The following is a 17,024-nucleotide window of genomic DNA, read 5'->3' as shown; positions in this document are numbered from 1 at the left end:
GTGTCCCGATATTAACCTGCTCTTTTGAGCAGGACTCCCATAGGAAGGAAGCGTGGTCCTACTTCAAATATGTAGATCAGGTTTGCTGACGTTATCGGGACCAGATCTGCAATTTCGACTTCAGGCCTAAGCAGGGGAGCAGTGCCGACTCCCCTGTCAGGCACATCTGTCGGGAGCAGGATCCTGGGCCGAAAGGGACCCAGAAGGCAAGTTTCAATATTTTATATTAGGTTTCCATGTTGGCCAAGAGGGTCAGGACTGCTACTTCCCTCCTGATCATCACCAGATCTTTCTTCCCCTCCTTCCTCCCTCTTGATCCTTGCGGACAGCGTTCCCCCCTCCATAGGATTTCCCTCCTCACTGACTGCTGAGGACCATTCACACTGGTTCCCGACTGCAGCCTCCTGACGCCAGATGCCCACTCCTGCCTGCTGGACTGGTAACTAATCTGGCCTGATGTATTGCAGAGTTTTTAAAAATTTAACGCCCTGTCGTTAAGATTGGCAAGACCTCTATGTTCCCGGCCTTGCCAGGTTCATTGCCCGCCACTGGACTCTCCCGGACCACTCCCACCCAACCCCCTCGGGATAATCAAGACCAATGTGTCAGAGTCTTCAATATGCAGCTTGGGAAGTTCAATAAAATAGTGAAATAATTCTCTACCAAAATAACAGTTTACTTTTGTCAAAGTAAAGGTGGAGTACATTGAAAGGTTAATAATGCCACATGATTGAAGTATCCAACCATCACTTCATGGTTTTAAAACATTAATGTATCTGCCTTAGACGTTGCTGTTACCACCAAGGAAAATACATTGATGGGAATAACTAAGTTATGTAAATAGCCTGAATGAGGGCAAAAGAGTTCAAGTGTCAGTCAAATCTTCAGTACCTCTGGATTGGGTGCACAATAATCCATCACAATGTCAGATTGGTGATCTTTAGACAACAAAATGATGTGCCTCATGTGATACAACTATTCTGGTCCAGTAAAAAATGTTGACCAACCTTCATCCAATTTGTAATCCATAATAGTTATCAGGAACAGTAGATTGTAATCTTCTCTGTGAATGAGGTTTAAAGCTAAGGGTGTAGGGATGAAACAATGGCACATCAGTATAATGGTTTAACCCTTGTGTACTTTTCCATTCTATTTAAGACTCATCAGCCCCATCTCCAACCTTAAAACATTATCTCCCAGGACAGAAACAACTTTACTGCCTCTGCTTTCCCTAAAATAGTAATCTATCTATCCCTTTCAGATGCTCTCTGATCTGTTGCATACTTTCAGTGGTTTTTGTTTTAGTTTTAGATTTCTAACATTCACATTTTTCTTTTTATCTCCATTAAATCAAAAATGTTTTTCTCTCTGTATGGCAGAGCTTCTATTAACCAGCTAGTTTCTGCAAAATATTGTCTTGAAACCCAATGATCACGCATATTTTATGCACTCTTAATCTGGTAGCATGAATTGTATATCTCATAGAGTTTACTGAAAAGCCAAACAGAAGAATATTAATTTACATACAGGTATGGCTTAAACATCATCATCATCATAGGCAGTCCCTCGGAATCGAGGAAGACTTGCTTCCACTCTTAACATGAGTTCTTAGGTGGCTGTACAGTCCAATACGAGAACCACAGTCTCTGTCACAGGTGGGACAGATAGTCGTTGAGGGAAGGGGTGGGTGGGACAAGTTTACCGCACGCTCTTTGCCTGTGCTTGAGTTATGCATGCTCTCGGCGACGAGACTCGAGGAGCTCAGCGCCCTCCCGGATGCACTTCCTCCATTTAGGGCGGTCTTTGGCCAGGGACTCCCAGATGTCAGTGCGGATGTTGCACTTTATCGGGGAGGCTTTGAGGGTGTCCTTGTAACGTATCCGCTGCCCACCTTTGGCTCGTTTGCTGTGAAGGAGTTCCGAGTAGAGCTCTTACTTTAGGAGTCTCATGTCTGGCATGCGAACGATGTGGCCTGCCCAGCGGAGCTGATCAAGTGTGGTCAGTGCTTTAATGCTGTAGATGTTGGCCTGAACAAAGACGGTAACGTTGGTCTGTCCTCCCAGGGGATTTGTAGGATCTTGTGGCGATATCATTGATGGTATTTCTCCAGCGACTTGAGGTGTCTGCTGTACATCATCCATGTTTCTGAGCCATACAAAAGGGCTAGTATTACTACAACCCTGTAGACCATGAGCTTGGTGACAGTTTTGAGGGCCTGGTCTTAAAACATTCTTTTCCTCAGGCGGCCGAAGGTTGCACTGGTGCACTGGAGGTGGTGTTGAATCTCACCGTCAATGCCTGCTCTTGTTGATAGGAGGCTCCCGAGATAAGGGAAGTGGTCCACGTTAGTCGATGTATTTACTGAGGCATACAAAAGCATGGACCTTACGCTAAATATCAGTAAGACAAAGGTCCTCCACCAGCCTGCCCTCGCCGCAGAGCACTGCCCCCCAGTCATCAAGATCCACGGCGCAGCCCTGGACAACGTGGCTTAAACAACAGATTTAATGGATTGTAAACCTCAATTCTCAATCTTTTCTAAAGAAACAAGCAAACAAAGTTTAACTTGCATACTTTTACTGGTGCTGCTTTGTAACAAGTGTAGAAAGGAATCAGTGCTGGAAAGAATTGTATTAAGGTGTATGCTGAATTAGCATTGTTTTGCTGTAGTAAATGAATCTTGTACGACCATTTAGAGATAGTTCTTGTGTTGAATTGCAATTTTGGCAAAAAAAGGAATATTTTGTTCTATTGCAATTGGGTTTGAAGATTTATTGACAACTGAGGTTTATGTCACCACACGTGACTCTCTTTCTATCATTGTATTGTTTAATTTTGTCAGCTCTTATATATGACCACTCACACCCAACGTTAATTATCCAGTTCAGAAAGCAAGAAGGATGAGCTGGAATCTCGTTTGCAGCTTTTGAGATCTCTGCTTCCGTGTGTTTTGCTCAGGAGAAAATACATGAGCGGATTATTTTTTATTTTTAAGATTAAGGAACCTAGCTGAAGGACGAAAATCCATAGTTCTGGGCACCACCAAGATTGAAAACAGAAACAGAGGCCGGAATCTTACGGGTTATGCGAGTGTGAGTTTGGCGGTAGGCCCGCTGTCAAAATGGCCGTGATTGACAATGGGGCGGAATTCCCCTCTGAACCTATCTCCATGTCAGTTTCTCAAGTACTGGCTCTGCCTGCGGTTTTCAGACCCGACACTAAGCGGTGGGTCAGACGATTGAGATACTTAAGCTTCCAAGATTGGAAATTGAACAGCTGTGAATTGGTAGTTTTTATACCACTTTTGCAGCTGTCAACTATTCACAGAAATGGAGAGTCATTGAGAACCCTGCACACTTACCTGACGTGATCCCAGAGTGCTGGGAACCTCGTAAAAACTCATCTGGACATTGTAGAATGCTTCTTAAATACCTTTAAGCAGCTTCTCAGTGTCTCATCGCTGGTAAGAATCTAGCCAGTCAGTCTCCTTTGCACTATGGACGTCCAATCCCTGTACACTTCCATCCCCCACCAGGATGGCCTGAGGGCACTGCGTTTCTTCCTCCAGCAGAGGCCCAACCAGTCCCCATCCACCACCACCTTCCTCCGCCTGGCTCAACTTGTCCTCACATTGAATTCCGCTCACTTCCTCCAAATTAAAGATGTTGCTAAAGAAACATGCATGGGTCTTAACTATGCCTGCCTTTTCGTGGGATATGTGGAACATTCTTTATTCCAATCCTACTTGGGTCCCCTCCCTCACCTCTTTTTCCGGTCATTGAAGACTGTATCGGTGCCATTTCCTGCTCTCACCCTGAACATGAAAGTTTCATTCACTTTGTATCCAATTTCCACTCACCTTCACATGGTCCATCTCTGACTCTTGTCTTCCCTTCCTTGACTTCTCTGTCTCCATCTCTGGGGATAGGCTTTCGACCAATATCTATTCTAAGCCCACTGACTCCCACAGCTACCTGGACTACACTTCCTCCCACCCCGCATCCTGTAAGGACTCCATTCCATTCTCCTAGTTTCTCCATCTCCGTCGCATCTGCTCTGACGATGCCACCTTTCACACTAGTGCCTCTGACATAGCTTCCTTTTTCCTCAACAGAGGATTCCCCTCCGCTATGGTTCACATGGCCCTCGATCACGTCTGTTCTATTTCCCGCAACTCTGCTCTCACCCCTTCCCCTCCCTCTCAGAACCACGACAGGATTCCCCTTGTCCTCAGCTATCACCCCACCAGCCTTCACATTCAACGGATCATCTTCCGCCACATCCCACCACACATCCTATATTCCCTTCCCCTCCCCTCTCAGCATTCCGAAGGAACCGCTCCCTCCACGACACCCTGGTCCATTCCGCAGTCAGCCCCAGCACCCCCTTCCCTTCCCACGGCACCTTTCCATGCAAGCGCAGGAGATGCAACACCTGCCCTTTTACCTCCTCCCTTACCACTATCCAGGGCCCCAAATACTCCTTCCAGGTGAAACAGCGATTTACTTGGACTTCTTTCAATTTAGTATACTGTATTCGCTGCTCATGATGTGGTCTCCTCCACATTGGAGAGACCAAGCGTAGATTGGGTAACCGCTTTGCAGAGCACCTCCGTTCAGTCCGCAAATGTAACCCTGAGCTTCCAGTCGCCTGTCACTTTAATTCTCCACTGCATTCCCACTCTGACCTCTGTCCTCGGTCTCCTGCACTGTTCCAACGAAGCTCAATGCAAGCTTGAGGAACAGCACCTCATCTTTGATTCAAGCACTTTACAGCCTTCTGGACTCAACATCAAGTATAAAAATTTCAGTGCATAACTGCTGCCAATCTTTGGCTCCCTTCCCGTGCCCCCCTCCCCCCCTCTCCCGCCCCTCCCCTCCCTCCCCAGAGTCTGTTTACTTTTTCTCCTTGTCTCTAATGGCAGGTGGTCATTATCCCACCATTCACACCCTATCTCGACTAATGTTTTTCTAACTCCTGGCATTACCATTTGAATTTGGGCCATCATCCCTTTTGTCTCTCTAATCTCTCCTGTCTTCCAACCTATCACATCTTCCTTTTTGTTCTTTCTTCCCCTCCTCCTTTCAGTGCTTGTTAAGAATCTGTTCTTTTCGAACACTCTCCAGTTCTGATGAAGGGCCATCGACCCAAAACGTTAACTCTGCTTCCTCTCCACAGTTGCTGCCTGACCCGCTGAGATTTCCAGCATTTTCTGTTTTTATTCCAGATTCCAGCATCCACAGTATTTTGCTTTTGTAGTGGAGGATGGCAAGCATGTTTTTTAAATCCTTGGATGTTAGATAGTGGGAGGAAAATTAAACTAAGCCCGGCAAGGAGATCAACAGTTCTAAGGTGTTGGGACAGAATGGGCCTGGGTGCCGTGGCTCACTAAAGCCATGCCTTACTTAGTGTATAATACTTTTCAATTTGGCTGGCTCAGTGAAGCTGGCCCCCCCATTGTGCCACTACAAGCATGATGCCTTCCTGTATTATAGCAACAAAATAGTCCTCAGAATTTGGGATGGAGTCAACAGGAGGGTAAAGCAACAGGCCTTGGTCCACTCTGCTGCCCTATCACTGGCATAATAGCACTGTAGAATTTCCTTCCTTCTCTTTCTATTCAAACTCTTTACATACATCTATGTCCTTACTAAAATTAACAAAGACAGAGATTTTAGTCCCAGCATGTTGGTTCATTATTAAAATGCCAATTTGAGGCAATTTGGAGGAACCTGATAGGATAATTTCCAATTGTCACATTTCATCTGGGATTGATTGTTGCAACACGAACAACAACTTACATTTATGCAACATCTTTAATGTCGGAAAATGTCCCACGTCACTGCATAAGGCATGAGGAAAACAGACACCGAGCCAAAAAGGGAGAGGTCAGGAGAGGTGTGCAAAGTTTGGTTAGAGAGGTGGGTTTTAAAGGAGGTTTAATGAGGAGAGGGAAGTGAAGATGCAGATAGGTATCGGGAGCGAATTCCAGCAAGTGGGACTTAGGCAGCCGAAGCCATAGCCAACAATAGTGGAGCATGGGTAGGATGGGAGGGGGGGGGGCGCGGGGGCGGGGAGGTGGGAGGGGCGGGTGGACTGATAGAGGCTGCATAAGTGGCTGGAGTCAGAGGCATAATAGCACTGTAGAATTTCCTTTCTTCTCTTTCTATTCAAACTCTTTACATACATCTATGTCCTTACTAAAATTAACAAATTTCCAGTTATTCCAAACTGGAAGCAATACGGTGGAGGAGGATTTCCTGGAGTGCATAAGGGATGGTATTTTAGTGTGTCGAGGAACCAATTAGGGGGGAGGCCATCTTAGACTGGGTGTTATGTAATGAGAGAGGATTAATTAGCAATCTCGTTGTAAGAGGCCCCTTGGGGAAGAGTGACCATAATATGGTGGAATTCTGCATTAGGATGGAGAATGAAACAGTTAATTCAGAGACCATGGTCCAGAACTTAAAGAAGGCTAACTTTGAAGGTATGAGGCGTGAATTGGCTGGGATGGATTGGCGAATGATACTTAAGGGGTTGACTGTGGATGGGCAATGGCAGACATTTAGAGACCGCATGGATGAACTACAACAATTGTACATTCCTGTCTGGCATAAAAATAAAAAAGGGAAGGTGGCTCAACCGTGGCTATCAAGGGAAATCAGGGATAGTATTAAAGCCAAGGAAGTGGCATACAAATTGGCCAGAAATAGCAGCGAACCTGGGGACTGGGAGAAATTTAGAACTCAGCAGAGGAGGACAAAGGGTTTGATTAGGGCAGGGAAAATGAAGTATGAGAAGAAGCTTGCAGGGAACATTAAGACGGATTGCAAAAGTTTCGATAGATATGTAAAGAGAAAAAGGTTAGTAAAGACAAACGTAGGTCCCCTGCAGTCAGAATCAGGGGAAGTCATAACGGGGAACAAAGAAATGACGGACCAATTGAACAAGTACTTTGGTTCGGTATTCACGAAGGAGGACACAAACAACCTTCCGGTTATAAAAGGGGTCGGGGGGTCTAGTAAGGAGGAGGAACTGAGGGAAATCCTTATTAGTCGGGAAATTGTGTTGGGGAAATTGATGGGATTGAAGGCCGATAAATCCCCAGGGCCTGATGGACTGCATCCCAGAGTACTTAAGGGAGTGGCCTTGGAAATAGTGGATGCATTGACAGTCATTTTCCAACATTCCATTGACTCTGGATCAGTTCCTATAGAGTGGAGGGTAGCCAATGTAACCCCACTTTTTAAAAAAGGAGGGAGAGAAAAAACAGGGAATTATAGACCGGTCAGCCTGACATCGGTAGTGGGTAAAATGATGGAATCAATTATTAAGGATGTCATAGCAGTGCATTTGGAAAGAGGTGACATGATAGGTCCAAGTCAGCATGGATTTGTGAAAGGGAAATCATGCTTGACAAATCTTCTGGAATTTTTTGAGGATGTTTCCAGTAGAGTGGACAAGGGAGAACCAGTTGATGTGGTATATTTGGACTTTCAGAAGGCGTTCGACAAGGTCCCACACAAGAGATTGATGTGCAAAGTTAGAGCACATGGGATTGGGGGTAGTGTGCTGACATGGATTGAGAACTGGTTGTCAGACAGGAAGCAAAGAGTAGGAGTAAATGGGTACTTTTCAGAATGGCAGGCAGTGACTAGTGGGGTACCGCAAGGTTCTGTGCTGGGGCCCCAGCTGTTTACACTGTACATTAATGATTTAGACGAGGGGATTAAATGTAGTATCTCCAAATTTGCGGATGACACTAAGTTGGGTGGCAGTGTGAGCTGCGAGAAGGATGCTGTGAGGCTGCAGAGCGACTTGGATAGGTTAGGTGAGTGGGCAAATGCATGGCAGATGAAGTATAATGTGGATAAATGTGAGGTTATCCACTTTGGTGGTAAAAACAGAGAGGCAGACTATTATCTGAATGGTGACAGATTAGGAAAAGGGGAGGTGCAAAGAGACCTGGGTGTCATGGTACATCAGTCATTGAAGGTTGGCATGCAGGTGCAACAGGTGGTTAAGAAAGCAAATGGCATGTTGGCCTTCATAGCAAGGGGATTTGAGTACAGGGGCAGGGAGGTGTTGCTACAGTTGTACAGGGCATTGGTGAGGCCACACCTGGAGTATTGTGTACAGTTTTGGTCTCCTAACCTGAGGAAGGACATTCTTGCTATTGAGGGAGTGCAGCGAAGGTTCACCAGACTGATTCCCGGGATGGCGGGACTGACCTATCAAGAAAGACTGGATCAACTGGGCTTGTATTCACTGGAGTTCAGAAGAATGAGAGGGGACCTCATAGAAACATTTAAAATCCTGACGGGGTTAGACAGGTTAGATGCAGGAAGAATGTTCCCAATGTTGGGGAAGTCCAGAACCAGAGGTCACAGTCTTAAGGATAAGGGGTAAGCCATTTAGGACCGAGATGCGGAGGAACTTCTTCACCCAGGGAAAGTTGTTGAGGCCAATTCACTAAATATATTCAAAAAGGAGTTAGATGAGGTCCTTACTACTAGGGGGATCAAGGGGTATGGCGAGAAAGCAGGAATGGGGTACTGAAGTTGAATGTTCAGCCATGAACTCATTGAATGGCGGTGCAGGCTAGAAAGGCCGAATGGCCTACTCCTGCACCTATTTTCTATGTTTCTATGTTTCTATGAATGGCAAAATTGGGAAGTTGTAGGACAGAAGACGATAGGCAGCAGCATGGCCATGGAGAGGTTTAAAGACAAGGCTTGGCCCTTAAAAACCACAGAGATACATAAGCGACCAGATGCTACTGCCGAGGACCTTTGTCACTGATTCTGCCACAGTTAGTGGGGTTAGGGGGGAGGTCCCTTCATTTTATAGTAGTGGCAGATGCCTACATCATGAGGGGTGCATCTAAAGTATTCGCCTACTGAAGAGGCTAGAAAGTCTGTCAAAGAGCAACCTGACAGCTGGATGCAAGTTTACTCCAGAAACACGCACTAGCTCCCCTCTACCACCCCCTTTGTTCTTAAATGGTACTTAGTTTTGGCGATCCAATCCACAACCTTGCCTAAACACCCAGGTGGTCACCACATATGCCATTCAGTGGTATATGATACACCTGTTCTGATCCAAGACCGAATCTTACTGAGGCCTGGGAAAGCAGGAACTCCTGATGTAGGGAGTCCTCACCTCCCCTTACATGAAGATGGCCAGGTTTATGGTGGGTGGACGCTCCACACCTAATGGGCTAATAGAGAATTCTGATTGCAAGCCTGGGAGGCTCAGTGTATATGATTCTTGGACTAATTTGCAGCCCTTCTAGGGGAATTTCACTAAAATTATTGCGGAAGTATGCCGGAAGAGCTCCAGGGCCTAGAAATTGGCCTCCTTAGCACCTCCCACTTCTGAGGGGCGATGACAGGATGCTAAGCACTTACTGACTGGATGTGGCAAGATGATCAACACCCGCTAAATTCAGCGGGAGGTTTGTGGTGGCGGTAAGACGTTGTGCCCCAATTTCCTTCGACTGGATGTCATCGCCGTGTGCATCGCCCTGGTAGCACCCCGATCCCAAACTTCGCTTCCGCCTCCTGCAGCATCGTCGGACGGAAAAATAATCTTCCCAATGATTATTAAGGACGTGGTAACAGGGCACTTAGAAAATAATAACAGGATTGGGTAGAGTCAACATGGATTTATGAAAGCAGAATCATGTATGACAAAACTGTTAGTGTTTTTTGAGGTTGTAACTAGCAGAATAGATAAGGGGGAACCAGTGGATGTAGTGTATTTGGATTTTCAGAAGGCATTCGATAAGGTGCCACGAAAAAGGTTATTAAACAAAATTACGTCTCATGGGATTGGCGATAATATACCAACAAGGATTGAGGATTGGCTAACGAACAGAAAACAGAAAGTAGGAATAAACGGGTCATTTTCGGGTTGCTAGACTGTAACTAGTGGGGTATCGCAAGGATCGGTGCTTGGGCTCCAGCTATTCACAATCTATATCAATGACTTGGATGAGGGGACCAAATGTAATATATCCAAGTTTGCTGATGATACAAAGTTAGGTGGGAATGTAAGTTGTGAGTAGGATGCAAAGAAACTTCAAGGAGATATAGACAGGCTAAGTGAGTGGGCAAGAACATGCCGAATGGAATATAGGCCCCAAGTTTCCACACGCGGCAAAACAGGTCCCCCTCCGAGCTGGGCGCCCGTTTTTCGCGCTGAAAACGGCGCCTGAAAAAAAACGCGCTATTCTCGAGCGCTTTGCAGCTCGATGTCTGCTTGGCGCGGCGCCCAGGGGGCGGAGCCTACCACTCGCGCCGATTTTGTAAGTAGGAGGGGGAGGGTACAATTTAAATGAGTTTTTTTCATGCCGGCAACCCTGCGCGTGCGCGTTGGAGCGTTCGCGCACGCGCAGTCTGAAGGAAACATTGGCACTTGGCCATTTTTAAAAGTGCTGCAGAAAAAGTGAAAATTTGTTTATTGAACCCTTGCAAAGGCTTGTATTTTAATTTTCTTGATATTTCTGTGTGTGAGGGTGAGGGAGTGCATTCTGTAATTAAAGATAGACTGTGATAAACGGGACACATGCACTTGTTTGAGACTATTCAAATTCTTTGTAGCTGTTCAATTTTTAAAATTTTTTAATAAAACCACATTGCCCTTCCATGATCAGCACTGAGGCTTCCTGCAGCTTTCTCCCCCTGCCGTCGGTCGGTCCCGATGGCAAACTGTTGCCTGAAAGGCCTGCCTGAAGCACTTTCACACAGGTAGGAACATGGTTTATTTAATCTTTTCTTTGCTTATAAATTTTTATTCAGGTTGGATTTATTTGTATAATATTTGTATAATAATAAGTATAACTAAGGATTTATTGTAGAATGTAATGACTTCCCTTCCCCCCCTCCCCCCCCCACCTCGTTCCGAACGTCTAATTTGTAACCTGCGCCTGATTTTTTAATGTGTAGACAAAGTTTTTTCAAGCCTACAAAAATCTTCACTTGCTCCATTCTAAGTTAGTTTGGAGTACGTTTTCACTGTGGAAACTTTCAAATCAGGCGTCAGTGGCCAGACACACCCACTTTTGAAAAAAAAATTCTGTTCAAAAGTGAAACTGTCCTACCTGACCAGAACTGCATAAAACTTAAATGTGGAGAATTCCGATTTCTAAGATACTCCGTTCTCCACCAGTTGCTCCTAAAAATCAGGAGCAAATCATGTGGAAACTTGGGGCCATAATGTGGAGAAATGTGAAGTTATACATTTTGGTAGAAAAAATAGAAAAGCAGAGTATTTTTTAAATTGTGAGAGATTGGGAAATGTTGGTGTCCAGAGGGACTTGGGTGTCCTTGTACACGGATCACTGAAAGTTAACATGCACATTCAGCAAACAATTAAGAAAGCAAATGGTATATTGACCTTTATCACAAGAGGATTTGAGTATAAGAGTAAAGATGTCTTACTGCAATCATATAGGGCCTTGGTGAAACCATACCTGGAGTATTGTATACAGTTTTGGTCTCCTTACCTAAGGAAGGATATACTTGCCATAGAGGGAGTGCAACAAAGGTTCACCAGACTGACTCCTGGGATGGGGAGATTGTCCTATGAGGAAAGATTGAGTAGACGGCCTATATTCTTTAGAGTTTAGGAGATTGAGAGGTGATCTAATTGAAACATACAAAATTCTTACAGGCTTGACAGGGTAGATGCAGGGAGGATGTTTCGTCTAGCTGGAAGTCTAGAACTAGGGGTCACAATCTCAGAATAGGGGGTCATCCATTTAGAGTAATTTCTTCACTCAGGAGAGTGGTGAAACTTTGGAATTCTCTACCCCAGAGGGCTGTGAGTGCTCAGTCGTTGAGTATATTCAAGACAGAGATCGATAGATTTTTGAATAAAGGAATCAAGGGATATGGGGAAGTGCAGGCAAGTGCAGTTGAGGTAGAAGATCAGCCATGATCTTATTGAATGGCGGAGCAGGCTCAATGGGCCGAATGGCCTACTCCTGCTCCTAATTCTTATGTTCTTAGGTTCTTATTAGCTGGAGGAAATTAAGACTTATCAGACAAGCAGTCTGACAGCACAGAGGGTGGAAGGATAAGGAGATGTGATCCAGTGGTAGAACTAGGTGTAATTTTCTACTGTAATTGGGCATTCCACAGCCAAATGAACAAACTTTTCACCATTTTTACCACTTAGCTAACTTATTAGCTGCTTGAGAAGTGTTAAAGGATAATTACTGTAGGTGAGCCATGAGTGGCTAATATTTTTCTGCAATACTGCAATTTCTAGCATTTTTGTGGAAACAGATACTGGGCCCCAATAGTAACTCAGAGAAATGTTGGAAGCGGGGAATCCATTATCGTGTGGGAAACTGTGAAAAAAAATAGCACGTCTGACTGGCTTTTTAACTCAGCCAGCTCATTGTCCATCTGAGCTCTGCCCCTTGAACTTCTTGCGCACTGTTGCATGATGTTGTGCAGAGTGCAGCACACTACAACCATTCTGGACACCCTGGCTGGTACGTACTGAAGGTTAATTGAGCCTCCTCAATTGCCGCTGCTTTCACTAGTGAGTTTCAGAAAACCCAGAAACCCGTGGATGCGCCATTAACTTTGAAAGCGAGTTGAAATCTCGCTCTAATTGAGCGAATAGTAGTATGTTAATAGCCAGGCCACCTCTCCCAAGGGGGTTGCTGCAAGCAGCCTAACATGCTCCAGTTAAATGCAGACATCGGCTTCCCGACGCGCTCGCATTTTTGCTGGTTTTAACCCCCACCCGCACCCAAAGCCACACGGCTAGCTCCTCCAGGGTACAATTGCCCCCTGTGGCAGTTTGCAGTTGAAGTGACTGTTTATTGGCAGTGAACTAATGCATTGTGACAACTAATCCTTTTCAAAGTAGAATCTTGACGAAGATTGCATGCTGTGTTTTATTGGAAGTGACATTTTTATAAACAGAATATTAATTCCCAGCTACAATTCCCATACTCGGGAATTCTTACTTCCAGTTAAAAGTCATGATCACTGAATGGCCTATAAATCATGCAGGTGTGCTCCAGGACTAGTGTCCGGGCCACATTCTCAGTGCAGGTTGTAACTCCACACACTTAAAATCAAGTTTAGACTCATTGCTACATATAATTGGATAAAACAAAAGCGATCTATTGAGATAGGGAATAGGTTACCAGTCAATGCAATGAGTTACATGCCATGTTGGTATCAAATGTTACACAATTGGGACAATATCTCCTGTGCACTATGTATATTGAAATTGTAAGTTTGTACTTTATACCTGGTTTACAATGGCCTCCCCGGGTCCAAACGGAGTGTGTACGGACCCAGGAAGGCATCACAAAAGCCGGTTTTCAGCACACAATGCGCATACACTGAAAACCGGCTTTTCTGATCTATCAAGCTCTGGCTTAGCAGATCGTCCATATCCTCAAAGCCAGGACATTCGCATGGGCAAGATTGCAGTATTTACCCATCTCTTGCCCACGAATGTCTTGAAAACTCTTGCACCTGGTAAAAGCAGGGGCATTTACCAGCGTAAGAGCTTTAAAACATAGTAAAATAAAATTAATAAAACACATTTTAATGTTTAAAACTCTGCCCACTAAGGTAAATTTATTTTCAACCATAATTAAAAAACTTTTATAAAAATTGGAAAAATATATATTTTTTCTAAGATATTTATTAACTTTAATTTAAATTAATCTTAAATATATGAAGTATTTTTTCTATTTTTTAATTTGTATTTGGATGTTTGGGGGGGGGGGGTTTCTCAATCATGATAATGAGAACTCCTACTTACAGAGTTCCCATTATTATGAATGAGAAAATACTGCACCTGGATTGGCTGCCCAGTGCCATGTGATTCCAGCTCCAGCATACGTCCGACCAGACGTGCACGCACTCCGAAGCGCAGGGAGGAGGCCGCCTCAGGACCGGGATCGCTGGTGGGCGCAGCAGGAAAAGGTAAGTGCGCATCTTTTTTACTATTTTCTGTCGAGCGCCCGCGGGAAACAGTGGAGCGGGATTTCAGGGCCATTATTGTTAGAGGAAATGTTCACCACCATGAGGCCGCAAGCTCCACAGAATACTCTGTAAAGCTCAGTTATATTTTTTGGATATTTTCTCTCTCTGGATTGTTTCATAGCATTTCCTGGAAGTGGACTTATCCGCCCTGTCTCTGTAATCCTGAAGCTATATATTTATTGATAATCTGCCCTTTGCAGAGAGCAAATCACCTTGCATACAGTAATCTGCTTGCCCGATCATCTCTTAATACGATTTCTCTCTCTTTGGATTGGCAGAATATGAAACAAGTGTTTACTGGTTAAAGCAAGTAAAAATAAGCATTTACAATTAAATAATAGTAAGAAGTGCAGAAGAATTCAGCTAATATGTTGAGTAGGAATATTGAAACATAAATGCACTGAAGAAAGTTCACAGTGGGTTTATGATGCTTTTTGAGAAAGGACCTTGGAACAATCTTTCGGTTTGAAGCTTCTCGGCCCTTTTTAGTCTCAGTGTTGATTGTCTTTTAACTGTGATGTTCATAATGCAAGTCCGATGTCTGATCAAATCTCAGAACTCAGAAATGAATTGCTGAACTGAAAAACCTTGCAGTTTATAACCTGTTGGGACATCAGGGCTATCCGTCTTGGGAAATCTGTAACATTTTCTTTCTCCTGCAAGAGCAAATAATGATTCATTAGCATGCGAGATTGCTTTTGGATCTGTGAATTCACCATTTTAGAACCTAGCTTCCAGACAGCTTTCAAAAGAAATAATAAACAATACTTAATTCAATTTTCTAATAAGGAAATGCGATTATTTTATTTATGTCATTGTTATTTTGTGTAGTCAGTAGAACAGTTAACAATAATCTTTAAATTGCTTTCCAGTATCAGATTTACCTTACACTTATAGCATTAATGTGATATATTTTTTACAAGGTAAGCATGATTGGCACATACTTCAGGCCTGTTGTCAGGTTGCAAGCTAAATGCAGTGACTGACTTGTCAATTGAATGAAATGGTCTAGTAAACAAAAATGATATATTCGCCATAGATTGTCTGCCTTAGAAATATTGATGCAAAGGGTTAAGGAGGAAAACAAAACAATCATTAAGATGGATTCCAAGGCAAAGTTGCACAATTATATAATTTAAAAATACAAAACAATTGCCTACAACATACAATTAAACACATAGGGGGTGAAATTCGATTAGGCCCGAAAACAGGCGCGGGTAGCATGAGGCGCGAGGAGTGCAAAGTGCAATTTACTCGTGCCCATTCAAAGTGGTGCAGGCAGCACACAAAATGCATGATGCCTATTCATTTACATGATTAGAGCGCTGAGCTCACGCTAAATGCACTGCTGGTTGGCTTAGCGCTCAAGGTAGGATAGGGGGCCACTATCGGGTGCAGTCTACTGGCCAATAAAACTCTCTGGGCTTCTTAAAATGGAGGTACTTGGTTGTAGAAGCACCTCATTATCACTTTGCAATAACCATGGCTCAACAGGGAAGAGAAAGGGCAAGGAGATTCTCTGATGCAGCACTGGAGGCCTTATTCCTGGGAGTGCACAAAAGAAGACAGATTCTCTACCTGCAGGGGGGCAGGAGGCCTTCCAGGTAGCAAGCCACAAGGCAATGGGAGGAGATAGCAGAAGCCATCAGTATCACGTGTGTTGCCCTCAGGACCTGAATCCAGTGCCGCAAGAAGTTTAATAACCTGTCACGTGGTCAATGTAAATGAATGCACCTTCAGTTGCCATGTAACACCAAGTACACCACTAACCTCACACACTGCTCAATGCACCACACCCCCATCACTCACCTACCAACAATCTCTAGCAATCACAACTCATACCTCACAATCATAATTTCTCCTCGCCCTCACATTTACCACTGTTGCAAGTCTCACACCCACATCTCACACCATGCAGACACTGCCAGCTATTCAACCATAACTGACACATCACCCAAGCACATTGCACCTCACTCACTAACACACTTCACTTTCTCTTGCAAGCCAAGGTAGTGCATAACAGATGTGAGCAGCAGCAGACAGATGAAGGGAAACACAACTTCAGAACCTCACTGTGCTGGAGGAGACAGTGCTCGAGATAATTGGAGGGGCCATCACTGAGGTGAACAGCGAGGTTGAAAGCAGTGCTGATGACGGTATACTCATACCTAATCCTTCTTCTCACATCCCACTTCCTCCTCATTCCACAATCTCTTCTCACTTACAAGCTACTGATGGTGTAAGCATGCACATCTTGCTTTCCCCCCTCCCTTCACCACAACCCGACCCTTGTGCCTTTCTCCTTTCATTTACCCAAGAAATGCTAGTCGCCCAACTTGTCCCTGACCTAGTAATAGAGGAGAGTGAAGAAGTAAAAGAGGCACCATCACTCGATTTGACACTCCCGGGCACCAGTTCAGAAAATGGCACTGCATGAACTTTACAAGGTAGTACAGAGGTGAGATCTGAATGCAGTGAGTCACCGGGCACGAGTGTGCTGCAGTCAGGCCAAATGAAAAGTGTAGCTCGGGTGCCAGCTCCTCGGAGGATGAGTTCACGCATGAATTCTGCTGCACAGGACTAAGATGATGACTTTGATGTGGTGGTGTTCAGAAGAAGGGTGATGGGCATGCACACAGAAATACTTGGTTCAATGGCAGGCCTGCCAGAAAGTCTCTTTTTACTGTCAAGGAGCATGGAGGAGTCCGGTTTCAACATTGCCCGGGGATTGGCACGAAGCTTGAAGCCCATGATTTCCAGAATCAAATTGATGGGCAACACCATTAGAGCACTTGTGGACCCAACATGATGCTGGGTGTGATGGACAATGGTGCAGCTTCCATTGCAGCACAAGCAGAAGCGATCCAAAGTCTGAGTGCTGTACTGGAAGCTCAGATTGCTCTCATACAGGCTCAACTTGCTGCCACGCAAACTCGGACTGATGCCGACATGATGAGTGTGGAAAGGGACTTGCAGCGTCTCACAGCAGTCCAGCAATCT

This window comes from Pristiophorus japonicus, chromosome 2, assembly GCF_044704955.1.
Source record: "Pristiophorus japonicus isolate sPriJap1 chromosome 2, sPriJap1.hap1, whole genome shotgun sequence".
Lineage (NCBI taxonomy): Eukaryota > Metazoa > Chordata > Chondrichthyes > Pristiophoridae > Pristiophorus > Pristiophorus japonicus.
The sequence above is the reverse complement of the archived record's forward strand: the minus strand, read 5'-3'. Positions refer to the sequence as shown.